We start from the raw sequence: 12,213 nt of genomic DNA on the forward strand, positions 1-12,213 counted from the left end.
AGTTGGACAGAATGTTTTCCTGCCCCATGTTTCAGGGTGATGACCAGTAACATGGCACAGCATCAGCACAACAGGCTGTTTAACTGCTGGCTGCTGATTCATCAGTTACGCAAGAAGCAGTTTAAATGCAGTTTATGTCAATAATTCAGGCAGCAGTTTTGCTTTTAGAACTTCCTAAAATGAAAAAGGGTTGGAGAGAGAAATCAAGCAAAGAGGTCTCTCTGTAGCAAAGAGACCCACGTGCATCTTAAGTTGCATGCACCCAGGGACCTAGCAGCATCCTCCTGCCATGCTCCCACTGCAGCTGCTGGAGATCCATGTCTGCCATCAACCTCCCCACCACATTTTGTTGGAAGAGCTCAGATTGTGGTGTAAGATTCAAGGACAGGGCGAGGGTACATCCAAAAGTAGAAACAAGGAAATGCCTTGGGGACTGGCAATATGGCATATCAATCCTCTTCATGAATACAAGGTTTTCCTCCCCACCCTTGTCTTTGACCATTTCACTAGGAGATGCAGTCTGCTAGCTAAGCAGTGCTGGACCACAGGCAGCCATGGAGAGCATCAGAGACTTTTATGTTGATCGGGACATCACATAGAAAGTCTTTAGCTGCAGCAGAGCCAGACTGTGTGTCTCCCGGACACTTGATATTTATGTTATGGGATGAACAGTTCCCAGTCTACACATTTTTATGCATATTGTTGTTCCCTAACTACAGAGGAGACCTTAGTCTTGCAGGGGGAGAAAGCATAGAGTCTCCTAGCTAGGAACAGGAGTCAGTCAAGTTCAGGTTTGAAATTCTGGGAAGAGGGTGAAGGTGATTACCAGTTAGGATTGGATTACTATGGGGCTGAGAGAATCCTCTGTTAGAGGCTTAGAGTCCAGACAGGCTGGGTTCCATCTGTGTAACATGAATCACTTGGCCAAAACCAGCCAGGGAGCATGGACATATCAGAGAAATTTTTGCTTCCACCTGCTGAATATCACCTTGCTCCTTTTGACTGTTTCTCCCTTTTGTCTAGGGAAAATAGAAGCTGTAATTGTCCAAAAGCCTTGTGGGATTATTTCTTAAAACCCTAGATACTTCTCTTATATATAAATATAGCTACTCTGTAACTAATCTTTTCTGAAATAATTCATTATTTCAAAGGTATGACACTTCAGAGTGACAGATTACAGCTGCACTCCCCAGAAACTGCATCATGGGCAAGATAAGGCAGGACAATGGCCAAACAAGCCACTGAACAAACTGGCTGGGTTATATGGGATGAGATAAGAGGAAGACAGGGACAAGATACAACCTTTTATCCTCTGCATTCACAGAGACATTTGTCCCTTTTTCAGTGAAGCAGACCTTCTCCAACCAGCAGAACCTGCAGCAAACAACCTGAGCCTGCCTCTGCCTGGATGGTTTTGATGTCAAAGGCAGCTAAGCAAAGGGGGAGGCTGTTTTCATCCAGACCTCTGCTCTGCCACCAGGAACACTTGACATTGCCTGTGCTGGCTCTTTGACACCGAGGCAATGGCAAAATTAATGGCTGTGCTTCTGAAAGGGATTTAAACGTTAATAATGAAGGCAGGGGGACAGCTCCGCAAGGCACATTAGCATTATTCAGGGCTCTATTCACCTGGGATGATTACAAAAGGGCCCTCTTGTGACAGGGACCCATCTATTGGTAGTGGGATGGAGAGGTGAGAGAGCCTGTGCTAATCTTTCTGTAACTGTACCAAACTGACCCTGTCTCCCCTTCATTCCCTTTCCCCAAAGCCATAGTGGGTCCAGGTATTTGGTTTCTCAAGAGCATGGCAAGATTTTTTGTTGAACCCACATCTCCCCCAATGTTGCACAGCTTTCCAAGTCACAGACAGATTACCTGATGTGTTCTCAAAATTTGCTCTCATTCCAAAGCTGTGTGTTTGGCTGTAGAAAACTAGAGAGAATTTTGTCTTGAGCGAAACAGGAAAGGGGCCAACACAGTTTTGTTTCCATCAGAGAGGCTGTCAAACTGTTCACAGGAGGAGCAGGAGCTGCATCCAGCTCCCCCTGTTCATCCAATGACAGCATTGAGGCAGAATAAAGTCAGAAAGCCAGTGGTCATAGGGTCTACCAGCTCCCACAGCGTCTTCCCCTGCCATCAGGGCCAGCTCCTTCCCCCACTCAGTAAGACAAATTACCCAAGCAGCCGTTCCCCACTCAGAAATGTTGCAGAAAAATGAGCTTCTCAGTAGGCTGGTTCAGACATTATCAGCTCACTTATCCAACACCTAGATATCTCCAGACATTCAGAGACAGCATATTTGGCTCCTTGTTCATTATCTGTACTGCACTGTGGGTGGAGGCATTCAAAGACAAGACCTCCTGGCCCAAATCAGATGAAGTGTGCCCTCTGAGTTCTCCTTACTTACTTTCTGGTTGCTGAACTTCTGACTTTGATCTCAGACCACAATTTTCAAGCTGTTTTCCATGATTATGAAGTACAGAATGTCCTTTTCTGTACTAAAAGCTTACAGTGGCAAGAATCCATTCGAATCCAGAGTCTGAAGCTTTAGAACAAATGTCCATTCTTGCAAACATCACAATAAAATTATGTGAGCCAGCAATACTTGAAATAACACCCAATTTATCCTCCTATTTCCCCTGTATGATTATGTCTTTCATTTTGCTGGGGTAGAGAACCTTGAAAACAAATGAGTCAGTTTGATTTTTGTTTCACAGAGAAGTTAATTTCCTGGCTCCTTTGCTCACTCATGACATTCGGCTGACAGTCTGCATGCTTTCTGAAGAGATGACAGACTTTGAAACTTTGGGCTTTGTGGATAGGGAGGGTGAGGTCCCAGCATCCTCCTGCCCCCTCCAGTTTTGCAGTGGCATCCAGCGCGTGTGATACCTGCAGCACAAGAGTGTTTTCCTGGCTTCCCACAAGGCTCACAGCTTTCCTTCTCACAGCCTTCCCATCACTAAACTCAGCACAGCAGACAAATGACAACCTTAAAGTTTGGCAAGATTGACCTGGCACATTTAAAATGTAAACAGCAAATGAACTACCTTCAGCATCCCAGGAGCCTGTGCTATGGCGGTGGAAGTGGAAGCTTGCGAACCCTTCCTCCTGCTATGTAACACTGAACATTGCTGGGACGCAACCACAGAGTGTCATTTACCCACAGAAATGAAGGGGGACAGACCCTTTCACCCCATCCTGAAGAAAAGACTTGCATCCTTGATGTCAAACCCCCTGACTTGCTTTTCAAGGTGACTCCACCAGCTGATGGAGCAGTTCAAGGACTGTTGAACCTTTCCCTTTTCCAGCCCTTTTGATATTTTCTTCCATCCCCTAGGTCTGTCCTGCAGACAGAGGCCTATCACCCTTGCCAGAAGGTTAATCCTATCTCAGAGATCATCTCCAAAACCTGTACTTAGCACTACTCTCTATGACTGTGGAAGCAGCCCTGCATTGGCCAGCCAAGGAGGCACCTGAAAATCTCAGTCTCCCCTCCTGCCTATCCTAAACCCTCAGCACTTTGTCTCACCCAAGCACACTCTCACATGGAGTCTTCTCCAGTCTTACAAGGAGATAAGACCAATTTAGAAGTATGATGAATGTCTGTACATAAAAGTTCTGATTCAAACACTTTCATTAGATTTAGTCACTGGTTCCCAATACAAAATGATGGTGACACCAATTCCTTCCCAGCCTGAGTGACTAATTGTGACACAGAGGCAATTAGGCTTGGTTAAATGATCCGTGTCCCTTCAAAATAATGGTCTGTCAAACTGCATTTGCCCAAAATAATCCAGGATTGACTTGAGAATCAAAATACCTGTTTCTTCAAAATTAATAAAAACCCAGAGCTCCTTGTTCTTCCATGGTGCAGCTGCAAAATGAAAGGGCTGCCTCACAGTGATGGGGGAGGATAGGCCACCCTAAGGGAGGTGGGAACAGGCAGCAGAAGGCTAGATGCTGTTAGAGGCAAGAGCTATAGCAAACTACTTACCACAGGCAGAACACAGCCTGAATTGAGCTGGATAGACTCCTCTGGCCTTAAGCAAACCTCCCTCCAAAGTCTCCAGCGCTGGCAATACCTGGAATGCAGGAAGATGCGACAAGCAGTGGTGTGTGGTCATCTGCACCAGGTTGTTAGCACAGGCTTCCTCAACTGAGGCTCCAGCTCACCAACATGAGCTTTGCTCGTTGCACCCTGAGGGCAACACTCCACTTCTGGGATCTCCCCTCTAAAGAAAACCTGCACACAGGTATCTGTGGCCCATGAGGTGATCCTGGGGAGCCAATGGGCTACCTCATGGAAACACATTGCAGAGAACACAATGCTCACAGGGACTGAATGACACTGTCCACTTTGGGGACAGGGACACTCAGGAGATGGGGTTGAGTTTCTCCAGGGTTCAGGCAGCAGATCCCAGAGCATCCTGCACTTCCCCATATCCTAACCCAGAGTTAGTAAGGACCAAACCTCGAATCTGTTACCTAGTTATCTGCCTCCACAAAGAACTCCTGCTAATTAAGCACAACAGGTTAATTGGAAGAACCCACACAGATGTCCCTAAGGATCAAGGCCAGGGAATGAGCTCTCCCCTACCCCACACCATCCTCTGCAACCCCCAGAGGGTTCGTTAGCTCTTGCTGCACACCCACTACAGTGGGGGGCACCCACCTTCATGGGACCCCAGAAAAGGATGCTCTGGCACCTTGGCTAATTTCTCCATCATCTCCCAAAATTACACCCATGCAATTTCCATCTGCTCTGCACAGCTCACTGCACCCAGCTCTGAGACGGGAATCACAAAGCAATTACCCACGTTAATGGAAGCAGATATTCATACTGCCTATCTTGCTGCTGTAATCCCACCCCTGAGAGCTGGTGGCGGAAAGGTGCTATGGAGCCATCTAAGTAAAGCTTGAAACCTGCCTTCATCTGCATCCCCTAATCACACCCATTCATCCACAGGCAGTAGAGCCCACAAAGGTGATTTTTCAGGGACTTTCCTGAATGGATTCTCACATGTCTGAGGCTGGTGAGCTTGCCCCTTGGAAACTGCCTTTCCCTTGGAACCACCAATTTGGGTATTTCTCCTCCCTCCCCCCCCCCCCCCTTCACTGAACTGGAGGAACTTAACATCTTTGAGACTCCTGCCCCATGACAGCTTTGGCTGAAATGGGGCAATTGGCTCTTGTACCTGGGGCTAGGGTGAGATACCAGGTGATATCTGGTGATACAGGGTGAGCCAAGCTCCTCACCTCATTCCTGGGACATGAATACAGAAAATAAGAGATTTCACATCCCAAGCAAATTACCACCCAGGAAACAAGAAGTGGCATGGCCTCCTCCCAAGACACTGGTCCATTCCACACAATTTCATCCTCCATGCAGCTGTTTAAATCAGTGTGGACTGAGGGTGAAGGTCCAGAAGCAGACTGAGCCTCATGTTTGCATGCTAGATGAGCCTTTGCCAGCAGCAAAAGATGAAGAAGGGATCCCTGATGTTCTGCATGTGACAGAAAGGAGTCAGAGATGATGATGCTGTAGGTCTCTAACCCCTGTGCTTCACAGTGAATTCAGCAGCACAGTCAGTAATGGACAGAAATAACAACTTACTTCTGGGAGAGATTTTTCACCAAACTGTCATTTCATCTGTGACCATGTGGGCTGATCTCCAAAAGACGGCTGTAAAATATCTTCAAAGAGATGTGGGAATGGAAACAGTTCTCCACTGGAAAACTAAAAATCACTGACCTTTTAAAGGATAGTGGTTTAGTCGTGCTACCAGCTATAGCATGTGAAAGATGCTCTTCCCCTGGTACCCCCTCCATGTTGCAAGGAGATTAATTCCTTGTTTCTCTCATTTTCCAATGGAGAAAAACTGCCTATTTCTTCTGCCCCAGCTAAGTCTCTCTGCTCCACAGGTGCCAGGAGCCTTAGCTCTTTGGCTAAATGGATCAACACGCCACTTGAGCTCAGGATGGTGCTTTCAATTTATTCCTAACTTCAAGGCTTCCTTCTGACACACAGGGGCACAGCCAAGCCCTCTAGCCCAGGGGCTCCTACACATGCTGTGGGTACCACAGCTCTAGGCATGTCTGGAGGTGGGCAGGAAGGTGTTAAGTCTGGAGCTGCACTAGCTCTCCACTCCTGCAGTGGGGATTTCATTCTTTATTTATGGACCAGCCTCCTCTGGCTAGGAGACATTTAAATTTTTCAGCAAGGTCTATGTCCCATCACCCAGGGCAGTTTAAATTCTCACCCATTTCATCATGCACAGACACTGGCGCAGGCATCAGCAAGTGGATAGTAATTACAGCAGGGAAAGGATGAAAAAAAAGTCAGTTCTGCAATGATTATCCCCTGTGTAAAATAGAATTATGCATATTTTACACGATGAAAATGATCAGCCTGTTGCACTATTCAGCCCTACCCATATGTGACAGAACAGAGACGTTAAAAGAGCATCTCTTAAGGTTTTATCTCAGCCAAAGGACATTGCTCCTGAAAACAACCACTACATGTGAGAAAGCCCCATATAGCACTCAGCTGGTTTTGAGCATGATGTGACCAATAATGTCTGATTGTTCATCAAAAGGCAGCTCGAGAACAGAAAGCTCTCTGGCACAGGAGTCTCCAAACGGAATTGTAACATAGGATGTTTTCCACGTTGGGTGCTGACATACAACACTTAAGGGCTCTGATTTTCAAAGACTTGTGAAAAACCAGCTTTGAGACAGCAGCAGAATTGTTATGGTCCACAAGAAGTCTCCAGGCTTGCTGCCTTCTGTCACCAGCTACACCAAGAGCAGAAGCCACCACTGCCCCTACTGCCAAAACAGATGCTGCTAGGGAATTGCTCATCTCCACACCAGACTGCGTTTGACCATCAGGCATGCTCAGGCAGATTGGTATTATGTGTCAGAGAAGGTTCAGGCTCCCAACAGAAGCTCCTCGGCAATTTGCAAGTTCAATATAACAATTTGTTCATGGATAATGCTAGGGGAGGGAGAAGCAGTGCTGACTGAGTGCTGAAAGGGAGAGCTGGTCATTGCTCTGTCATCAAGGCATCACTCCATGATCATTTTGCCAGATGCAATTTAAACAGCTAATCACTGCCGCAGAAGAACAGAGACACTGAGCCTCACAAGGGCAGGAAGACAGTGTCCAGTCAAGAGGGAGGGCAGGCAGCACAAGTGGTCCAATTCCTCCTCACTGCTGAGGAAACTGAGGTGTGGAGAGACAGCACCGAGCTTATGGTCACACAGGGAAGGTGCTGGTAGTGTAGAAATGGAACTCCTATTTTACAGCCCCCATCTGGGAAACAGTGGAGATGCAAATTTGCCTCCTTCCCACCCCTCCAGGCCAGTGCCCCTCATTGCAGGGGCTGCAAATGGTCGTCAAGTTTTGTGGGCTCCACAACAGCACAGCAGGGAGGTGCCACAGCTCAGGAGTCCTGGACTGAAGTTCCCACTCCCAGGCCACTGCAGCAGAGGGAAAGGGGATGCTGATGGGAACCCCACCTGATGCTTCTGGGAGAGGAGGCAAAAAGTTTGTTTGTTTTCCTTTTGTGCACTGGAAGCTCTCTAATTGCACTAAACTGTTTCCCGGAGAAGGGTGTAATTAAAAGTGAATGGCTCCAAGTCCTTTATTATCATGAATATTAAAGGAAAATAAACACTACATCAGTATTCATTTAAGCAGAAATGGAGAAAGAAAGGCAGAACTTGATCCCAGCTGACACTTCAGCATTTTATAAATGAAATTACACAGCTGGGGGAAGGGGAAACAAACAAAAAGAAGACCCAGAAAACAGTAAGGACCTTGGCACAAAGCAGCAGGGACAAGCTGGAATTGACAGTCACCCCATGCTATGTCCTTCCTCATCACCTCATCCCCAGAGTTAGTTGCTTCAGAGGAACGTACAGGACATGCCCAGGTTGACAGTTCCAGTATTCAGTGGCCCAGGAACTGGGATTCATCTCACCTTTGCTCACAGCACTGATGCACAACTGTTTGGTAGAGTCACTCCATACATGTGCAGTTCAAACTGGATGCTATCACTGACTATACCAATAGTCTATCATGCCCCAGTGCTGCTATGGAGTGACCTAAAACCTGCTGAGCAAGGCAACCCCATCCTGTAATATGCTCGAGATTTTCTCACAAGGAAAAAGATGCAAGTCACATTTTCTGTCCATCTTCTCCCTCTCCATCCCTGGTTTCACCTTTTGCTTCTTTGCTCCAGCACCCGCTCCTCAGCACAAGAAGCATAACTCACCACTAGCAGTTTCTGCAAGCCACAGGGCTGATGGTCCTTCACTCTCTTGTTAGAGCTGCTGGAATCTCACCAGTGACCTGCTATATAGCACAGCCACACACAGTAGCTTCACCCATCCACACTAGCTATAAATACAGCTCATCCCCTGCACACTGTACCATCCAGCCTTTGGTCATCACAGACCAACTTTCCCAGGGACCCCAGACTGGGAGCCGAGCAAAGTTTTGTGTGTCCCAGTTCAGCCCCAGAAGCGCTATAAAGATACAGTTAAGGAGCAAATGGACATAGCTGGCTTGCAAGAAAATCCTCCATGGCAAGACAAGCCTACATCCCTCTCCAGCAGGTTAAGGCATCCCCACCCACAACACCAGGCTTTCCTAAGGACCAGGCCCACCATGCCTCACCCAGACTACATCCCTTATGCAGTAACTATGCTACTAGTCACACTCCTGCATGCCCTGAGCTCAATGCCAATGAAAAGAGAAGAGGAGAAAATCTTTCCAAGACAGTATAACAACACCATCCCCTGCTGCTCTGTAGGTATTTATGCCATTTCCAGGCTCCCTCTAACTAGTCCTCAGGCAAATGCAGTGCACCTGAGTCAGAGCAGTGAGCACTGCTAACCTCAAAGTTAGAGCTACCCTCAGCCCCTGGATCTGAGAGGGAAATGCGGTCCTGAGTCATGTCCTGAGGCTGCAGAGCTTTTGTGGTGTAAAACTGATGTTTAAATTTCTTCTATCATCTGCAAGCAAGGCCACATGTGTGTCTGGGTCACTGCCCAGTGGTGTCTCAGATAGACACTGCCTTCACACTTCTGCCTTCATCAGCCTGCCCCTGCTTTATTTCTGCACAGGTAATGTGCTCTTAGTACCCTTACTCTGCCCTAGAAGCGGCCGCATCCTAACAGTGTGTGAAATCAACCATGTGCAAATCATTTTGTGATGCTAGAAATATTCAGTATCAATTTTTGTGCTCAAATACACCCCCAAAGTGCTCACACATGAATGAATAATGCAGAAATCACTCTCCACAAATACAGCCCAGGGCACCATCCCTCTCTGCCCTCAGCCACCCTCAAAACTAATCATCTTCTGCTTCTCCCAAACGTACGGCTCATCATCAGCTGAGGTGCTGTCTGGGTTGGCTGGGGTATGAGTAAGAACTAAAATGTGACTTGAATGACATTATAAACGCGGTTGTTCATAAAAGCACAAGCCACAGCAGATTTTGAAGATAACTAATGGCCCACTCCTGGGTCTCATAAATCCAGGTGGATTGTTAAAATCCACCCAGCACTCCAGTCTCCATCTATGTGATCTATAAGCTATGTTCCCTCTCCAGCCTACAGAACGTGTTATGCATTGCCCACCATAACAGTCAATGTGTCTCTGCACACCTCCTAATGACAGGTTGTTAATGAGGGCAGAGCTGGTGCTTGTCAATAATAATCAACAGCAAGACCCATGCAGACCACATGAAGAATGACTGCTCCCAGGATGGTTGAGAGTAATGCTCAGAGGCAAGCAAACAGCTTGCATCCCTCCTTTGCTGAGTCCTCTCCTAATCCCCCCTCTGCATTGCCAGGAGTTTCCAGTCTTCATATTGTTGCTCCGAGGGATGTTCAGTGGAAGGGTTAAATGTCCAGATCGCCCTTGGATGCGGGTGTTCAGAGAGCTGGCCCTTCAGCTGGCCACATTAAAGGTAGAATCTCTGGGAAGTATTTTTATCAGTTAGGGGAGCAATGACTTCAACATTTGTATTGCTGTTGTGACTAATGGCTCAGCCCTTCCAATGCCAGCATATTTCACATGTCTTAACAGTAATCCTCACCATAAGAAAGTGACACCAAGGGAAACTGAGGCAGGGGACATTGTGCTGTAGCTTCTCAGGCAAGACACATGGCCAGCTGTGGCTGCAGGGAGCTGGGGGTCTCTTCAGCAATAGCAGGGTGTGCACTAGCATTAAAAGTCAAAGGACTTGTCAAGATACCTTCTTGCAACCTCCCCCATACATCTGTATTACCTTCTAGCCTTAGCAGCTCTACAGCAACCCAGCTGCCACGTCCCACTCCAGAGATGGCCACATGTCAAAAACATGTGGGGTGATTCCTGGACTGCCTGAAAGGCCCTGCAAATATGTGGGTTTCCATGATGGCGGCAGCAGGGGATGTTTCCACTTCTGGCCAGGAGCAAATGAGTCATTTGGCACTGGTGTCTGTATGGGAAGAACTGCCTCATCTCTGAAGCAGTCCAGCACCAGGGGTTTGCCATCAGTGTTGGCCTCACCAGCTCCAAAAGTGCTGGATGTCACACTGGCATTTCTTCATACATCAGATCTTCCTTGGGTCCTTTTCTTTCCAGGCTGTGTTGCTTGAGGTAGCCAACATCATGAGGACAGCACTACCAGCCTTGAAAATGCTTCCTACCAAGGGGACAGCCTGAAGCTTAAATATGGGTTGGTGATGGCACATATGGGCAGTGTCCCCAGCCCCAGTGAGACACAGCAAATTGCCTGCCGGCCCCAGCTCCACTGAGAACCAAATGGCACCACCAGGAGCCACTATCCATGGTGGATGGTGGATGAATAGCCTACATCTCAGCAAGCAGGCAGGCCCAATGCATCACCTGCAGGGCCAGGATTGCTCATCACTGCTGCTAGCAAAGATCAACAGGCTTCCATATCTATCACAGCCTCACCACCACCATGTCTAGAAATGATTGCAGCAGCCCAGTAGAGAGGGCTTCTCCTTGGGGGAGCTTTGAAGGGTCTACTGGTCGTAAGGCAAAATGGACATCCATCTCCTCCAGTAGCAGGAGGCTTTAGGTTCCTCAGGCCGTGAGTTCTCAGGCTCCCCAAGGGAAGAAAGAGGCTGCATTTAGGGCAGAGAGTTATGCACCCAGAACAGCAGCTGCAGACCCAAATGCCAGGAGCTACAAGCTACAGCGAATCACAGCGAACCCAGGGCATGTGAGCAGTGGTAGGTGCTATCAGAGCCAGCAATGACTCACACCATGGTTCAGCACCCACCAGCTTCAGTGAGGCCCAGCTTTCACAAACTAAAAAGAGAAGGAAACAATGCTCTGATATTTCTCTGGGTCTTTTCTTTCTTCTCTCTTTCCCACAGGGAATCAAGTTCCTGCCAACAAACTGTTGATTGCGCTCAGGCAGCTCATGTTATCTGTGCTCAGGAGCACGGCGCAGCGTGCACTCCCCTCCAACGCCTCAGATCTGCTATCATCCCCTGCCACCCACATAATCGCTTTGGTCACACCACGCTCTCCCCCACTGCAATTTCACAGCCGCTCAGTCAGGGGGAAATCGCAGCAATTTGGAATTACAACTGCGTGCTGCCTCTTAAAAGGACACTGGTTTGAACAGAGACGGATTGGCTGTGGCAGGACCCTCACAGGGTCCAGAGCTCCCCAGTGAATCACTTGGTGCCAAGTGCTCGGACAAGTAAAGGGTGCTGGGTCTGAGTGGTTGGGGATGAAAACAGACCCCTTTCCATGCCAAGAGCTACCCCGGGCTGGGGAGCATCAGGCTGTGAGGCAAAACTGCAGGCTTTAAAGTCTGTCCCTTCCCCAGATTTCCTCCAGACTGCTCAAAAAAAGTTTCAGAGGTCTTTTTCTCTCAGAGGGATGCAATGGATGCTCTGCTGCCAGCCTCTGTATGTTCTAAGTGCCTAAACCCTTCACGAGGCTGTGTCTGTCCTTCAACAGTGGGTGTAGGCACAGCCAAGCCTATATCCTGTCATGGTGGATGATGCTTCAGCACCTCAGTCTCACACTCTCAAAAGTATTTAGGGGCTTCCCTTCCAGTGAAATACAAAGGGTGCCAAAACATCCATCAAAATCAGCACCAGCACACATGGTTAAATACCAGTACAAAGTCACAGCTCTGTCAAGAGTCAGTGATGCAGTGGCTGCAACACAGC

The sequence above is a fragment of the Pezoporus wallicus genome, unplaced genomic scaffold (genome assembly GCF_028554395.1).
Source record: "Pezoporus wallicus isolate ANWC-B61680 ecotype Strahan unplaced genomic scaffold, APGP_CSIRO_Pwel_v1 scaffold_7107, whole genome shotgun sequence".
Lineage (NCBI taxonomy): Eukaryota > Metazoa > Chordata > Aves > Psittaciformes > Psittacidae > Pezoporus > Pezoporus wallicus.